The 17,565-nt window shown below is 37.4% G+C and overlaps 1 protein-coding gene across 1 annotated transcript in view; it reads left to right on the top strand.

The window, feature by feature from the left end:
* The window catches only part of RANBP9 (RAN binding protein 9), a gene marked incomplete at its 5' end in the record, with an annotated part of 89,445 nt that overhangs the window by 15,295 nt on the left and 56,585 nt on the right, over positions 1–17,565 (top strand).

The following is a 17,565-nucleotide window of genomic DNA, read 5'->3' as shown; positions in this document are numbered from 1 at the left end:
AAATACTAGTTGAAGTTAACACTTGAGTTTGTGAAATTACCAGGTTTTTCTGGTAGGTTTGTCATTAAAGTGGAGAATTGGAATAAAACAGTAGAGAGATAATGACTCATTTTCCATGCCTTTCTTACACTGCCATTTTCTGAATTCTGCTGAGAAATTAAATCTTCTCAAAGGTAGTTAACCAAAACCAAAAGGTGATTCATAGATATTTTACAGGGATGGGGCCTCAGAATTTTAGGTTTAGATCAGGGAAATGTATGTTTGTACGCTCTCAGTTGGAGGCCATTCCCAAGTATTAGGATGTAGTTTAGAAGCTTCCAAATGAGAACTTCATGTAGATGCTAGAACCAACTTTTATATCATTGCTTTTCAACTTGAGATCACTGGGTGTGTGTGTGTGTGTGTGTGTGTGCACACATCAGAGTCACTTAGGGGACTATTAAAAATATAGTAGTTTGGGTCTTACCCCAAAAGTTCCTTAATCAGTATTTTCAGATGTAGAGTTTGGAAGATAGGCATTTTGAGAAAGCTCCACAGGGAATTTCGGTGCCTCCCTCTGATTGAGAGCTAATTACGTAGAATCATTGGATCTATCCTGTGGTATTTCCTGATAACTTCATTGTGGTATCAGAGATCCTTTAAAGCATCTATAGAGTCATTTGTGCAGCTACCAAGGTAAATTTATGGGGCTGTGTAAGTTTACCTGTACTTGAAGTGAGTCATTTAACCCCTCTTGGTGCTTCTTCTGTGTTTAATTGACAAAATAAGTATGTTTGGTAGATCATTCCTCTTTATTTGCTGAATATTCTCAATGTCAACAATACGGAAAGTACAAAGTGAAACCTTGGGTTCAACGATAACTTTTTAACTACCTTAGTTTTCCCAGGGTGATGAAGCCAAAGGTAAAATCAGAGAAGCCAACGATAAAGTGGTTGAGAGACCCCAAATTGAAATAGGCACATGATTGTAACCCTTTCTGACTCTACTGCTGTATACTCAGTAAGCCAGTTCTTTTATACTTCAAGTTATATCACCAACTCCATAATGCTGGTGTTGCTCAGGATAATTCCCAGGATTCTCTTTACCTTTCACTCTACATATTGTATCTTTGCATGAGCTTGACCTTATATTTTCATGGCTGCACATTCCCTGACAAGTCTCAAATCTAAAGCTACATCTCAGGTCATTCCCTTGAGCTCTAGACCAATATATCTGCCCAGATGTTTGTATTTGAATGTCCCACAGGCATTTAAATTTAGCTTGTTTAAAATCTTTTTCTCAACCCTAGCTTGGTTAATGGTTACACTATTGCTAGAAACTTGAGAATTTCTTGCCTTAAACTTTCTCTGTCCATTTCTACAGTTTCTGCCTGAGTCAGGTCTTGGTAATTTGTCCCCTAAATTACTGAGGTCTCCCAGTTGCTCCCTGTTTTGCTCTCACTCCAGTGAGAGAGCAATATAACTATTGCTCATCTTCTTTCTAATACAGAACTCAATTGTGTCTGTCCCTTCTTGAGATTATTTGGTACACCTGTTGCTTTGAGATTACAATCTAAAGCTTCTTAGCAGGGTCCTTCATGATGTGACCTTTGTAATTTTTCAGTCTCATCTTTTTGTTGCCAGAATCCCTCATTATTTTTTTTTAAATTAGGTATATTTTACATGTAGTAAAACTTACCGTTTTTAGTGTGCAGGCCTGTGAGTTTTGACAGATGTGTACAGTCTTGTAACCATCACCACAATCAATATATAAAACAGTTCCATCACCCTGAAGAACTCCTCCATACCCCTTTTTAGGCAACCTTTCCCCATCTCCAGCCCCTGGTAACCACTGATTGGTTTTCTTCCTTTATAGTTTTGCTGTTTCTAGGATGGTGTATAAACGGAATCATAGAGTATGTTGAGTAGAGTAGCCTTTTAAGTCTGGCATCTTTCACTGAGTGTAATGCATTTGAGGTTCATCTCTAGTTTTGTATGTATTGGTAGTTCATTCCTTGTTATTGCTGATTATGTGGATGAGCCAACCACAGTTTGCTTACTCACTCTTCAGTTGAAGGACATCAGATTATTTCCAGTTTTTGGCAATTAGGAATATAGCCACTCTAAACATTATTGTATAGGTTTTTTTTTTGTAAACATGAGTTTTCATTTAACTCGGATAAATATGAAGGAGTGCGATTGCTGGGTCCTTTGTTAAATGTATTTTTAACTTTATAAGAAACTGCCAAATCGTTTTGCAGCATGGCTGTACTAGTTACGATCCCACGAGCAGCGTGTGAGGGTTCCTGTGGCTCTGCCTCCTCAGTAGCACTTGCTGTTGTCAGGGGTTTTGTTTTGTTTTAAATTTGTAGCCATTCTAATAGGTATCTAGTGGTTTTCTTGTTGTGGTTTTAATTTACTTTTCCCTAATGACTAACGATGTTGAAGACATCATTAATGTCTTCATTAATTCTTATCTGTCCTGTTTTGTTGTTTTTTTTTTTTGCGGTACGAGGGCCTCTCACTGCTGTGGCCTCTCCCGTTGCGGAGCACAGGCTCCGGACGCGCAGGCTCAGCGGCCATGGCTCACGGGCCCAGCCGCTCCGCGGCATCTGGGATCTTCCCGGACCGGGGCACGAACCCGTGTCCCCTGCATCGGCAGGCGGACTGTCAACCACTGGGCCACCAGGGAAGCCCTGTCCTGTTTTTTTTAAACAAACTCAGTAGTTCCTTTATTTCGATTTTATTTTATTTAATTTTATTTTTAAGATTTTTTTTTAATATGGACCATTTTTAAAGTCTCTATTGAATTTGTTACAGTATTGCTTCTGTTTTATGTTTTGGTTTTTTGGCCACGAGGCACGTGGGATCTTAGCTCCCCAACCAGGGATCAGAGTCCTGCATTGGAAGGTGAAGCCTTTAACCACTGGACTGTCAGGGAAGTCCCCTGTTTCGATTTTAAATTAACTACTTGTCAACCACTGTGGACATGGTTAAGAAATGACTTAACAGAGATATACTTAAAAATACTGAATTGACAGCTCAATTGAACGGAATGCTTCTTAGGGCAGTTCTCATTTTGGCATTCACCCTGATTAAATTTAAGGTCCTTATTCCTCATCTCTTTTCTGAGCTATGGGAGCTCTTAACTGGGGCATCCAGTTAATCTCCGTTTCCATTTTTCTGCCAGCTTAGGCTTGGAGAAATAAGCCCCAGAAAATAGAAAGTAGGATGTTAAACAGAGTTGAATCAACATAAAGTGACCCCAAAGGAGAGGGATGGAACCCCAAAGGAGAGGGATAGGTTAGAAAATACTACCTAACCAAACTGGGGTCCACTTGCCCGGCACCCAGCAAAGCCAATCTACTGACACTGGGTTGTGGTAAAGTACAGTGTTTATTGCAGGAACCAAGCAAGGAGGATGGGCAGCCCATGCTAAAAAGACCCAAACTCCCCAGTGGCTTTCTGGGAAGGGTTTTTAAAGGCAGCATTAGGGGTGAGGGTTGTAGGGTGTGTGATCAGCTTGTGGACTTTCTTCTGATTGGTTGGTGGTGAGGTAACAGGGTGTTGTTTTGGGAATCTTAGTCATCAGATTCCTGGTTCCATCCTATCCAGGGTGTACACGCTTGTGATCAGCACGAAGTCACCATCCACCTCTCGGGAGGGAGTCTTAGTTTCTGCAGAACTACTCAAAGATATTTGTCCGATTGTTATGTATACGCCTTGAGGAGGAAGTAGGACCCTGTTCTGTGGCTGCTGTTGTTTAAAGCTGTCATCACTTCTCTTGCTTGACTGCTTTTCCTTGGTTTCTGCATTCCCTCACTTCCCCAATTAGTAACTGCTTGAGTCTGCTCTTTGGAAGTCAGGAGAGGCCTAGGGACTAAAGCCTTTTTCCTACAAACAAGAAACACGGAGGGGCTTTTGTACCCGGGAAGGTCTCGCAGGGGCCTGCTGGGTTTCAGTCTCCCTTTTTCTTTGATACTTCTCAATCCTGAGGGGAACAAGGGTGCGACAAGAAAGGGAATAAAGTTTTGGATAGAGAGGTTAACCATAAACCTGGCAGGGGGACTTGGTTTCAAAAATACCCCCAAAGACCTTTTTCTAATCAGAGTTGGCATCTGTGGAAAGTAGATGGCAGGTATGTAGTGCCGTAAGATACTCTCTGTAGTTCTCTGATGGTACTTGCTGGCTCATGTTTCTAGCTGTGTGCAGGTTCTTTCCTTCCTCCTTATATTCACCTTCTCTTGTCTCTTTCCCCATTTGCCAAGCTTAACTAGTTACTCTTCAAGTCGTAGTTTACAGTTACTTTTTTTTGGTGGCACTTTCTCCTCCCCAAAATAAGATTGTGCCTTTATTATGCTTCCTTTGCTTTTTGGGCAGACTGTAATTATAATATTTATACAGCTAATTGTCTGCTTATTGATGATGTAAAACGGTACAGATTCAAGGGTGAGGGACTATTTTATATTTCTGTAATTCCAGTACTTACTTTTTAGCTAGCACTCATATGAATGAACAAATGGATGGATGAGAAACAGTACCCACCTCCTGTATATTCTTGGAGAAAACTGTTGTGTTCTTTTTGGTCTGATTTTGTTTATTTCTGGTAATCTTTTTTTTTTTTTTTTTTTATTTCTGGTAATCTTTTTGAACACAGTTTTAGGTCCAACCCAATGCTTTTGGAAGGAAAGAGCAAACAGTTCATTTATGGAAGAAAAGCAAGTCATGTAGCTTATTTTGGCCAAGTATTGTCTTTCTGGAGATATATTGAACTGTATCAAGAGATATAAAAATTCCTTCCTAAAATCCTAATGTCATTGTAAAGACTTGACCAGAAAGAGCAGCTGTTAGTTACCTTTCATTTGCAGTGATACATGCTCATCTGAGAGTTTATTATACTTAATTTAAAATTGAATTTTCTTTTAAACAGTGTGTTTATCCAAGATTAGGACAGGTAAATAAATATTTGGATCCAAGATGTCAGTTTTATTACGAGAAATTGTCATTGTAGCAAGTTTTCTCATGAAATGGCAAGAGTTGGGTATGAATTGCTTCTCAGTTGTTTTGTAAAATGCATGATTTCTAGGTCTGCCTTGGAAAAGTAGCAATATGACTGTGATGATTGGTACTTCATTGCCTAAGAAGTGAGGCTTGAAGGAAGTTCCTTTTATTGAACGAAACAAATAATATGTTCTGTTTTCTGCCTTGAATTTTCATTTAAACTAAACATAATTTTTGTGTATGTTCAGCAAAATAAGCTTACTTTATTAGGACAAAATAGCCTGTCTCAATGTTTTGATTAATTTGAAAATGAATTCCTAACACATTTTGCACCCCAAAAATTAAATCACCTTATCTGCATGAAATCATTTTCTTTAGGAGACATATTTAAAGGGTATATATTTACTTTATGTTCTTGTTAATTCTTGTTGACTGTCAAGATGAATTTCTAAAAGTAGTCTCTAAAAGTGTCTTTTGAACGTACTTTCAGTTCAGGAATTTTATTCAGGTTTTAAATTATGTATACTGATAGAGGCAATGGAGATACAGTTAATTATAAATGTGAGAGATAATAAAATTTTTATTTGGAAATTTTTAGAATTATAATTTATTATGAGTGTGATATTTTTAACTCTTCAAACAAAATATTGATGCCATTCTGCCAGTGTGATTCAGGAGAAATCAGCAGGTAATCCAGTCTCTGTTCTGTTCCTAAATTCTGCTGATAATAAAAGCATAGAACATTCCTTCTATGCTTCCTGACTTTCTGGATTATTTCTTGGGGGAGTGGAAGAGAAATAAAGGCCTTTCTTTCCATCTAGGTTTAAAAGGCTTTAAAAGGTCTTTCCTTCTAGTTTCTATTGGTGATAAGCCGTAAGTGGAAACACAGATGGAAAATGTGAACAAAGATATCAAATAAACTATATATTTATTAACTTAATGAATATATATTGAACAGGTATGGTGTATCTGGCATTGGCAGCAGCTGAGCGAGTATAAGAAATTATTTTATTTATCTCTGTCTTATCCATAGTTTCTAGTAGAGGACCTGACACTTAGCAGAAACTCAATAAATGCATTGAGTGAACTGAATGTGCGTTCTTGTTCTCAGGGAATATTGAATTCAGTATTTGGAGGGTACAGTGGGGCAGAGCAGGGAGCAGACATATGCAAATAACTCTAGATTAAGACATAATATACTAAGTACTTAGAGTGAGAGAGTATATGGGAGAACTGAGGAGATGAAGATTAACTCTAGCTCAAGGAAATCGATTTATAAAGGAAGTAGTGTTTGATAGGCCTTAGAAAATGAGTAAAAATTTGAGACACTTCGTTGGGGAAAAATATTCCAGACTGTGACAAATGGCTGGACCTGTCTCATGGGAGGAATGGAACTGTATGGTGTCTTTGGCTGAGGTAGATGACTCAATATTGCTGGAGACTTGAGGGCTTATAGTGAAGAGTTTACAGAAGTAAGAGTGGAATTGGAATCATATTAGAGAGCCTTGATGATAGTTCTAAGGCCAAATGCTCTAGAGGTAGTAGGGAGCCTTCAGTCTTTTTGAGTAGGGCAGTGATAGGGTATCTGTTTTAGGAAAGCAGTACTGGGTGGGGAGGGGATGCAGTGTGTGATGGCAGTGTGAAAGATGGCTAGAGATAGGAGTTAGGCTACGAGGCTATTGCCTAGGGATGAATTGTGATAGAGGTTAAAAAAATAGAGGAGGAGGAGGTAGTTTAACTTGTTGGGTGGTACCTATTAGGTACCAGATACTGTGCTAGGAACCTAGGGTTTACAAGGAGGGATTGGCCAGGACAGGGTCTCTGCCCTCCAGAAGTTTGTAGGTAAGAATAGAAATGAACATGTCAATAAATAATTAAATATAGCATAAAAAATGTATAGTAATAGCTATATGAACAAAGTAGAGAAGCAGTATGGTGGAGGAAGTGACCAACTCTGTTGGAAATGGGGTGGCAATCAAGGAAGCCTCTAGAAAGCTTGCAAAGAGTTATGGAAGAGGAAGAAAGTTAAACATAAGTCTCTCTCACTTCCCTGTCCTTCAGCTACCTATTTACCCTCCTTAGACTGATTTCCTAGGAATTACTCCAGAGATACTCTGTGAGCAGAGTTTTCAAAGATGAATAGTTGTTTTAGAAGCTGATTTAGTTACTTTTGCTAAGAAATACAGTAAAGTACTTTGGGACAAGAAAGATGGAGATTTGAATATTGGCTTTGCCACTTACTAGTTCTGTGGCCTTGTACTTTTCGACAAACCCTTTGTTTCCTTTTCTGTAAAATGGAAACAGTAGTGCCAGCCTCATAGGATGAGATTAAATAGTTCACTTAAAGTACCCGTTAGAGTGCCTGGTGCACAGCCTTGATGCTTCTGTTGCTGATGGAGAAGGAGCAACACAAAGGTTTGTGGCATGAATGTGTCTGGAGGTGATCGTGAAGGGACATCTAATGGATAATCTTTATCTTCTAGGTGCTAGCTTTAAAAGGGAATGATAACGATTGGATTTGCATTTTGGGGAGGTTACGCTGATACAGAAAAGAGAGGTCTGAGAGACGCAAGAGGTCCAGTTGGGCCATTATGATTTTGAATTGGCTTAATCTGTGTAGTGGAGTTAGTGAGGAAAGTAGATAGATTTATTAGCTATTTAGGACTTGAAAGAAAAAGAAAAAACTTGATTAGGAGGTGGGAATGGTAAGGGTAGCTGTTGAAAGGGAAAGAATGAAGGGTGACTTCCACTGTTCTGGCTGGGACAGTCGCTTAGATAGACGGTGCTGTGACTGAACATAATAAAATATACTGGAGAGAAGGAGAACTTTGAAATTGCAGACGATGGGGACATTGTTTGAACTGCTGTGAGACATCCAGATGATGAGTTAATAGTAGGGGCTTTGACTGAAAATAAATGGGATTTAGGAGAGAGAAGAGTTGTAGGTGGATTTTGGAGTCATCAGAACGTAACTTGTTGAAACCATGAGGATTGATATGATTACCCAAGTATGTGGTGTAAAAAAAGAAGAGGTCTGAGAATGGACATCTGAAACACCATATTTACTAGAAATGTAGGAGGGAAGAAGCTAGCTAAGGATTCTGAGAAGGAATGGTCCGAGTTAGAAGGAAGATTCTAGAGAGTACTGTGTGTTAGAAGCCAAGGAAGTCAGTTAAAAGGAGAACTGAAGTGTCCGCTGGTTTGTCACTTAGGAGGTTGTTAACCCTTATTCTGGCCGTTTCCTTAAAGTTGGGGTGGGAGTGAGTGCAGTGCATCAGAGAGTTAGAGGTAAGGCGTGGAGTTGGTGGAGCCGGAGGACTGCCTAGCTGGGCAGCACTTGTGGGAAACAGTATTTCTCCATCCATTCAGAAAAATCGGCCTAAGAAAATTATATCTTGTATAAATTCTATTAATAATTCAACTTGTTTTCTTCCAGTTTTTATATATACACCTTTTTTACACGGCTGTACTCTTCTTACACATTTTTTTAAATTTTATTTATTTATTTATTTTTGGCTGTGTTCGGTCTTTGTTTCTGTGCGAGGGCTTTCTCTAGTTGTGGCGAGCGGGGGCCCCTCTTCATCGTGGTGCGCAGGCCTCTCACTATCCTGGCCTCTCTTATTGCAGAGCACAGGCTCCAGACGCGCAGGCTCAGTAGTTGTGGCTCACGGGCCTAGTTGCTCCGCGGCATGTGGGATCTTCCCAGACCAGGGCTCCAACCCGTGTCCCCTGCATTGGCAGGCAGATTCTCAACCACTGCGCCACCAGGGAAGCCCTTCTTACACATTTTTACATCCTGTTTTTTTTATTGATTTGCCAAGACATATTTATTACTATGTATTTTTTAACCTAGTTACAGGTATAAGTCCTTTACTATGAGATTAAAAGCTCTGACCATCTTTTTTCTTGTTTTATTTTTTTTTGCTGCAACATAGTCTGTTGTAAGTGTATTAAGGCACATCCATAGCTATTCTCCTATTGTTATTTAAGTTGTTTCTAACTCTTTTCACTATTATAAATAATTTTTATGCATGGTATCTGTATTTCTTTAGGAAAGATTTCTTGAAGTAGAATTATTGGATCAAAAGAGAAAGTATGTACACTTTTAAGGTGCATGAGGCACTGACCAAATTACTCTCTAGAAAGATGAGTCCAGTTTCCGTGTGGGCGGGAGAAACTTGCTCATATGTGTAAATTGAGGAGAGGAAATCACTAGGGAATCCAAGGCAAGTTGAGGAGGCTAGTTCCTTTGCTGAGGGAGTGGGGTTGAGGGGTTAAATACAAGTTTGGAATGTGGGCTGGAATATGGAATTGATTAGAACAGAAACATCTCTACTTTGGGAAGCCTGTCTTGACAACCTTTCCACCTCCAAACTGGGTTAGACTCCTCTGTTACGTGCTTTCATAGCACTTTTACTCCCCCTTTATAGGATTTCGTCATATTCATAATTATTTATGTAAGATCTGTCTTCCTTGTTAGAGTGTCAGCTCCACGAGAGCACAGACTTCTGTCTTTTTCACAGTTTAGTCTGTGTTGGCCCACACATAGCTACTTAGTAAATATTTATTGGTCAGAGAAGTAAAAGTATTGAGGAACTGTGAGATTTTAAACCATGAATTTAAAATCATGTAGTGACAGCAGTTTACATATGTAAAATCATTTTTCTGTATGTACTCAGCTGGTTGGGGAGGAAAGTTGAATTGTATGATTGATGCAGGATGGGAAATCGTAGTTTAGGTAAGTTAGAAGGACAGTTGTAGTAGTTGAGGTTACTGGTGAGGGAATGTTTAAATGGACAGTTTTTTAGTTCAGGCTGGATAAGGAGGAAATGAAATCAGTAAAGAGTGGGTAAAAGCAGACAAAATGGAGAAATTTGTATGTTGCTGTTTCTAGTGAGGTTTAAGAAGAGGTGGGGTGGGATTTCTGAGGTGGGGTTTCTGGAGCTGCCAGGTAGGATGTACCAATGAAAGACAGCTTATGTGAAGAGAAGCAGGAGGGATTTTTGGTTGATTTTGCTCGCTGCTGTCTCCTCAGTGCATAGAACAATGCCAGGCACAAAACAGGTACCTGAGTGGAGACGGTGGGGTAACAGCTTTGCCTCTGCGTACCCCCAGCTCTGTGCCTTGTACAGAGTATAGGTATTGGTGTTTATGGAGTGAACAAAGTGAGCCTTGGATTTTGGATACTTCTTTACTGACATTTTGAAACCAGCAAAGATGATTGGGAGCTGCATTTCTGTTGGTGAGGAAAATGTTTAACAAAGTACCCAGTGAATGTGGGAAAAGTGCCCTAGAGATATATAACCATCACGTTTCTTAAATTATTCTCGAGTTGGTTATCCATCTTCATTGTAGTGGAAATCCGAAATCACCTTTACCCCTTACTCCATCACTTATTTTATACCCAGTAAATGCATGTGGAATTTTTTTAAGAACCTTTTCTCCAGCTGTAAGGTAATGTATTCTTAATGCAAAAGGGAAAATCAAACAGATCCTGTGAAATAGAAAAAAAGCATAACTATTTTTAAAAGCATGTGCAGTCCTACCACCCATACGAAGGTACAGTTGACATTTTGGGGTATAGTCTCCCTGCCTTTTTTTTTCTCTATTCAAACAAATTTTAACATTAGTCCGAGAAAGAAAAATTGGTTTAAGATGTATGTGAATCACGTAAAAGAGATTCAAAAAATACATTATGCTCATGTGTACCACTACCTATACTTAATATGAGTTTAATTAAAAATTCAGAGAGAAAAATCCCATTTTAATGATGTCTTGAAGATACCCATAATCTTTCAATATATTGTTAAGGTTGTATAGCTTTGTCATAATGAATATATTACTTGAAATCATATTTCAGTTTTGCAGAACCAGAAAAAGTTTGTAACCAATCTGTTTATTTTTATCTCAGATACATTGAGTGCTTGCTGTTTGCCTTCTTCTGGAATCACTTATATGAAAGTAAATGTTCCAAAATAAGGAGACATGGTCTGTTAGTCCTGGACCTTTTGATTTTCTGTGGATGATTTGGCAGTTGGGTAGGTTTTTCAGGAGGAGTGGCTGAGATGTTTAAAATGATTACAGAGTAGTAGCTGTTTTGGAACAGAAACACAGGCTGGTGAGGAGTTGTGCTTCATCCCAGTGCTGCTTTCTCTGTGATTTAGATGGTGTGGAATCTCAGCAGTTTTCCTCCCCAACATTTTCAAGCATAAAGAAGAGTTAATACAGTGAACAGCCATATACCACCTTGATTTTAGAGTTAGGATTTCGCTCTGTTTGCTTTATCACAGATCTGTCCTTCCATGAACACATCTTATTTTTTAATACATTTCAAAGTCAGAGTTTCCAAATTAGTTTTATTTAAATTCTCTAATTTTACACTTGTACCTCTTTTTTCTTACTCTGAAAATCTTTGTTTCTAATGCTTTTGACATAATTTTTTATTTGCTTTGTCCTAGAACATAACTATACATTTCTAAATTAGCATACCAATATTATTACTAAAAGAATATTGAATACCGTATTTTTCTTTTAATACTTTTTTTTTTTTTTTTTTTGCGGTACACGGGCCTCTCACTGTTGTGACCACTGCCGTTGCGGAGCACAGGCTCCAGACCCGCAGGCTCAGCGGCCATGGCTCACGGGCCCAGCCGCTCCGCGGCATGTGGGATCTTCCCGGACTGGGGTATGAACCTGTGTCCCCTGCATTGGCAGGCGGACTCTCAACCACTGTGCCACCAGGGAAGCCCTTTTTTTATACAGTTTTACACCAACTTGACATATTATTAATTTCACATATTTAAGTTTATCTTCTGTTTATAGGGATTGCTTTTTTCTTTTTGTTTTAATTAAATAAAACATTTGAACATTTACATTGTTCCCCAATTAAAACTGTGCAAGAAGGCACTTCACAGAAGGCTCACTTCATCCTGGTCTTCCTCCCATAGGTAACCATTTTTACTAGTTCTTGTTTTTTCTTTGTATTATTTCCTTTTGAAAATATAAACAAATATGCCATAGAAAAGTGTGAACAGATCTCACAAGTAACTGGTGGCAGACATTAGTTGCTTCTGGACAGGGGAAGTGGTTAGCTGGAGATAGGAATGAAAGGAAACTTTAAACATTTTTGTCACTTTCGACTTTTTTTTTTTTTTTTAAATGATGTGGTATATTTGCTTTTTTGGGGGGGGTTAGTATATTTTTACATTTAGAAAATTATACTAATACCTGTAGTCTCCTCTTTTAAAGATATCCTCTGTTGTGAGCAGTGATGGAATTAGCTACTAATCTCTTCTTGACCTTCCCTTCCCTCTTCCCTAGAATCTTTTTTTTTTTTTTTTTTTGGTATTTAAAAAATTGTTACTGATTCACATGCAGTAAAACTCACTTTTTTGAGGGTGATGATGTAGGTCTGTGAGTTTTGACAAATGCATAGAATCATGTAACAAGCACCATAATAAGATCTAGAACAATTCACCTCCCAAAATTCCCTCTTGATATCTCTTTGTAATCAAATCCTCCCCCATACCCTAACTCTTGGCAACTGCTGATCTGTTTTCTATTCCTACAGTTTTTCCTTTTGAAACCAGAGTGTATTTTGTCATATAAATGGAAATGTCATATAAATGTAACCTTTAGAATATGGCTTTTTTCCCACTTAGCATGATGCATTTGAGATTCATCTAGGTAGTCTAGTGTATCAGTAGAACATTCCCTTTTTGGTAAACTCTCCCCTTCTCCATTTTGTTAATTAATTGCAATATATATATATATATATATATATATATACACACACACACACACACACAAAATATATATACATTAAAAGTACATAACATTTGCATACGCAACTCTGTTACCTCATCATTAGTGTTAGTTCTAAATTCAGTATATTTAATACTTACCACCAGATCTTATTTCAAAGCTTCTCTTAGGGTTTTTTGGTTGTCTGAAGCTCATTCTTTACTAGAGAGCTCAGGGAGAGCTCATGGGAACAATATTATTTAAGTCCTTTCTGGTTCATAACTTGTTTGTGACCATTACACCCATTATATTTGAAGGTTTGGTTGGATATAAAATCCCTGGTTTACATTTTCTTGAGCTTTGTGGACTTGGATATGAAGTATCACTGTCAAAGTCTTACGCCATTTTTTTTCCTGGCAAGAGATTTGGTCTTTTGCTTGGATGCCCAAAAGATTTTTCTTTAAGGAACCAGTATTGAATATGTCTTGGTGTTAACCTTCATGTATGACCTTAAATAATAGGTTCAAGTCTTCTTTTATTTCAGAAATGTTTTCTTCTGTGATAATTTTCAACATTTGCTCTTTTCAGTTACACAGGTTTCGTTTTTGGGGACTCCAATTTTGAGTATATTGGATCTTCTTTGCCTAACTTCTGTATCATTTACTCACAAAATTTTTTTCTTTCCTTCTTTTTATTTTAAAAATTTCCTGCATTCTGTTTCATCTTTTCTTCTGGTGTCTATTCACTCTTGTGTTCCATTTAGTTCTTCTTCATTTCTGATTTAATTTTTTTCCCTAATTCTCATATAATGCTAATAAAAACACCATTTTCCTACTTATTTATATTAAAAAATGGAGACTTCCTATGAAAAAGTTAAGTTAGAACACTGGTGGAGAGAAACGCTATTGCTGAAAAACAGTAAAGTACACCCCAGTCTCCAGAGTTATAGGTACACCTCACTTGGTATGATGGATAGTATCTGTAAAGTTTATAAAATTGAAGTGAGGCAGTTTCTTACTAACTTCTTTGCATGATTTGGAATTACTGCTCTTCATTCTTCATCAATTTTTTAGGGAGATGATGAGAAGTAAGAAGATTTTAAATATGGGTTATAATATAAAGAATTAATTTTATTAACCAAAAACTTCACTTTATTGGAGTTGTAAATAATTTAGTGCCTATGAGGTGAAAGTAGGCTGTGTTTTATACCTATTATGTGATAAATTATTTTCATTACCCTACATTTAACACTATAACAGGCTACTTTAAAATATTGATTTGTTGCTCTTGTAATTAACTACAGATCAGATTCTTTGATAGAGAGTTATTAGAGAAACTTTTCAGTTGTAAGATTTTTACCTCAATTCTGTTGGCTCAGATATCATTTAGAGATTACTACTTAATTTGTAGTATTTTGGATATGCGTATTCTTGAATTTTTTTTGTATATTAATAGTGCATATCTAAGAATGTGCATGTTGGATATGGTATGGTAAAGTTGTTGGGACAGCAGAGGCTTGGCAGGAAGTTTATTATACTCACAGGACCCAGAGGGGAGTTACGCATGCCATGCAGGGTCACAGGAGAAGCACCAGGTTTCAGTCAGGTGGCAGAAGATAGTGGGGGTAGGCAAGGCCGAGCCAGGGTAAACAGTTTAGGATTGGCTGGTTTGAATAATATTGGCGGGCCTTGCGCTATAGGGCTGATCTCTAGTTGTTTGGGACTTGACCTGAGATGATTTAGGGCAGGAAAAATTGGCTTGTGTGTGAGAGTAAAATAAGGAGATGATGGGGGCTATAGACTCAGAATCAGTTGGTTTGTATATGAGAGGCATATTCCTGGCCAGGCCCTTTGTTATCTCTTAAGAAAAGGCTTGCCTTGGAAGGGGCTGGTCAGAGATGGGAAAGGAGCAGTCTCTGACCAGCAAGCTCTCTAAGATGTCAAAACTTCATATAAGTTACGGGAGATAAGAAACATGACTAGTGCAGCTGCCCAGTGAAGTTTATCTGTTTACTCTGTCGTACAATATCTGATCTATTCATAATCTTAGCTTTCTAGACAATTGCTTTCTTTTTGTTTGTTTGCTTTTTCATACTTTTTAAACCTTTTGGTTCGTGATTGCTTTTTTTTCTTTTACCCCTGAAATATGCATCTTTTAAAAACTTGATTAATGTATTTTCACAGGAGCATCTGCAACTTTTTTTTTTCTTTTTTTGCGGTACGCGGGGCTCTCACCACTGTGGCCTCTCCCGTTGCGGAGCACAGGCTCCAGACGCGCAGGCTCAGCGGCCATGGCTCACGGGCCCAGCCACTCTGCGGCACGTGGGATCCTCCCGGACCAGGGCACGAACCTGTGTCCCCCGCATCGGCAGGCGGACTCTCAACCACTGCGCCACCAGGGAAGCCCTATCTGCAACTTTTGATGAAATGATTTTGATTTAATTTTATAGCACTACTGTATGAATCACCAGTTGGATATATGTCAGCAGTTCACTTTTAATGGTTGAGAGTAGACATACGTTTCTTCTTTTTCTTCATAAAGAAGAGATAGGTGTATGTTCATATCTTTTTGAAATGTTTAAGATTGATAGCTTGTGAGTTGCAGATAAGTGTCCCTGAGTTTCTGTGTAGAAATATTACCTAGATATACATACAGCAGTGAATCTTGCAGCAATACTTATCTTTTGGTGCTCTTATTTGGAGTCTTATTTCATTATATTTATGATGCCATTTGACAAAATAAAATATTTTATTTCAAAAGGTATTAAGTAATTTTAAAATCCTGTAAGACAAAAAGATCCCTCTTGTACCTTGAGTAACATGAAGATACTATTCAGAATTTGAAGTTTAAAAATTAAACATCAAGCAAGAAATTTGATAGATGACCGTTAGGCCCATTAGAGGAATGCTTACTGAGCAGCTAAGTTATTCAAATTCATATAATCTGAAATTTTCTTCATTTCTAAAATTCCTAAACACTTGTGTTAAGAAATTATGTTTGTAAAATTGCTTTTGAGTTTCAAATAACACACTGATTCAATAAATTACTTTGTAAATTAAAAGCTAATTCCAATCCTATAGGACAGAAACGTCTTTTCACCAGTCTTTTTGACATTGAATTACTTCACTCAAAAGGGCCATATCTACCCCATATTTACCCTTTTGGAAAGCATTGTTTCTTTGCACACAGTACAAGCTGTTTATAACATACTTCCCCCATTATTGTTTAATGTCTTTACATTTTATTTAATACTATTTTTATAACAGCATTTATAGTGACCACATAGCACATTCAAGATTAAAACCATGCTGGTGCTTGAACCAATAGTTCAGTGCTTTTAATTACTGGGTAGTCGTCCATTGTCAAGAGGTACCACGTTTCATCATCCCTTTACCAGTTGAAGGACTTTGGGTTGTTTCCAGGTTGTCAGTTATGAGTATAGGTGTAGTAAGTATTTGCAAACAGGTTTTTGTGTAGTTTTACCTATATTCTTGGTTTACTGAGAGTTTTAATCATGCATGAGTGTGTTACATTTTGTCAAGTGCTTTTCTATTGTGATCATATGATTTTTCTTCTAAATTATTGATGAAAGATTATATTAATTTTCAAAGGCTGGACCAGCTTTGCATACCTGGAATAAACTGCACTTGGTTGTAGTGTTTAATTCTTTTGTATACATTGTTGGATTCATATGCTAGTAGTTTGTTGTGGATTTTTTACATCCATGTTCCTGAGAAATAGGTCTGTGCTTTTCCTTTCTTGTAATCTCTTTATCTGGTTTTCATATTAAGGTAATGCTGGCCCCAAAAAATGACTTAGGAAGTCTTCCCTCTGCTTGTATTTTCTGGAAGGGATTTGTAGACAGTTGTATCATTTCTTCCTTAAATGTTTTGTAGGATTCAACAATTAAACTACTCGAGTGTAGTGTTTTCCTTTTTGGAAGGTTGTTAATTATTGATTGAATTTCTTTAATCATTTCTTTAATATAGAAGCATATTCAGATTATCTGTTTCTCCTGTTGTTAGTCTTGGTAGATTATGTCTTTTAAGGAATTGGTCCATTTAATCAAAATTATTAAATTATTATCTAAATTATTATGAATGGGTCCATTTTATCTATATTATTAAGTTATTATTAAATTTTTTTCCTTCTAATGTCCATGAGATCACTAGTGATATTATTACTGATAACAGTAATTGCTGATTTCTTTCAGTTCTGATATTAATAATTTGTTAGTTTGGCTAGAGGTTTATTAATTTTATCAAGCTTTTCAGAGAACCAGCTTTTAGGTTTCTTTTGGTGGGACGAATCATTCCGTCCTCCTTTTATTGGTTGATTGAAGTATAGTTGCTTCACAATATTATGTTAGTTTCAGGTGTACAACATAGTGATTGAATATTTTTATGGATTATACCCCATTTAAAGTTATTATAAAATACTGGCTATATTTCCTGTGCTGTACAATATATCCACATAGCTTATTTATTTTATACATAGTATATGTATAAACTATGTATTTTATACATAGTAGGTTATGCCTCTTAATCCCCTACCCCTACCTTGCCCCTCTCCCATCTCTCTCCCCACTGGTAAACACTAGTTTGTTCTCTGTATCTGTGAGTCTGTTTCTGTTCTGTTATATTCATTCGTTTTATTTTTTAGATTCCTCATATAAGTGGTAACATACAGTATTTGTCTTTCTCTGTCTGACTTACTTCACTAAGCTTAATACTCTTCAGGTCCATCCACGTTGTTGCAAATGGCAGAATTCTTTTTTATGGCTGCATAGCACTCCAGTGTGTGTGTGTGTGTGTGTGTGTGTGTGTGTGTGTGTGTGTGTGTG

The sequence above is a fragment of the Monodon monoceros genome, unplaced genomic scaffold (assembly GCF_005190385.1).
Source record: "Monodon monoceros isolate NGI ecotype Baffin Bay Population unplaced genomic scaffold, NGI_Narwhal_1 Super_Scaffold_3, whole genome shotgun sequence".
Taxonomy (NCBI): Eukaryota; Metazoa; Chordata; class Mammalia; order Artiodactyla; family Monodontidae; genus Monodon; species Monodon monoceros.
Note: the sequence above shows the minus strand (reverse complement) of the source record. Positions and strands in the feature narration are given on the sequence as shown.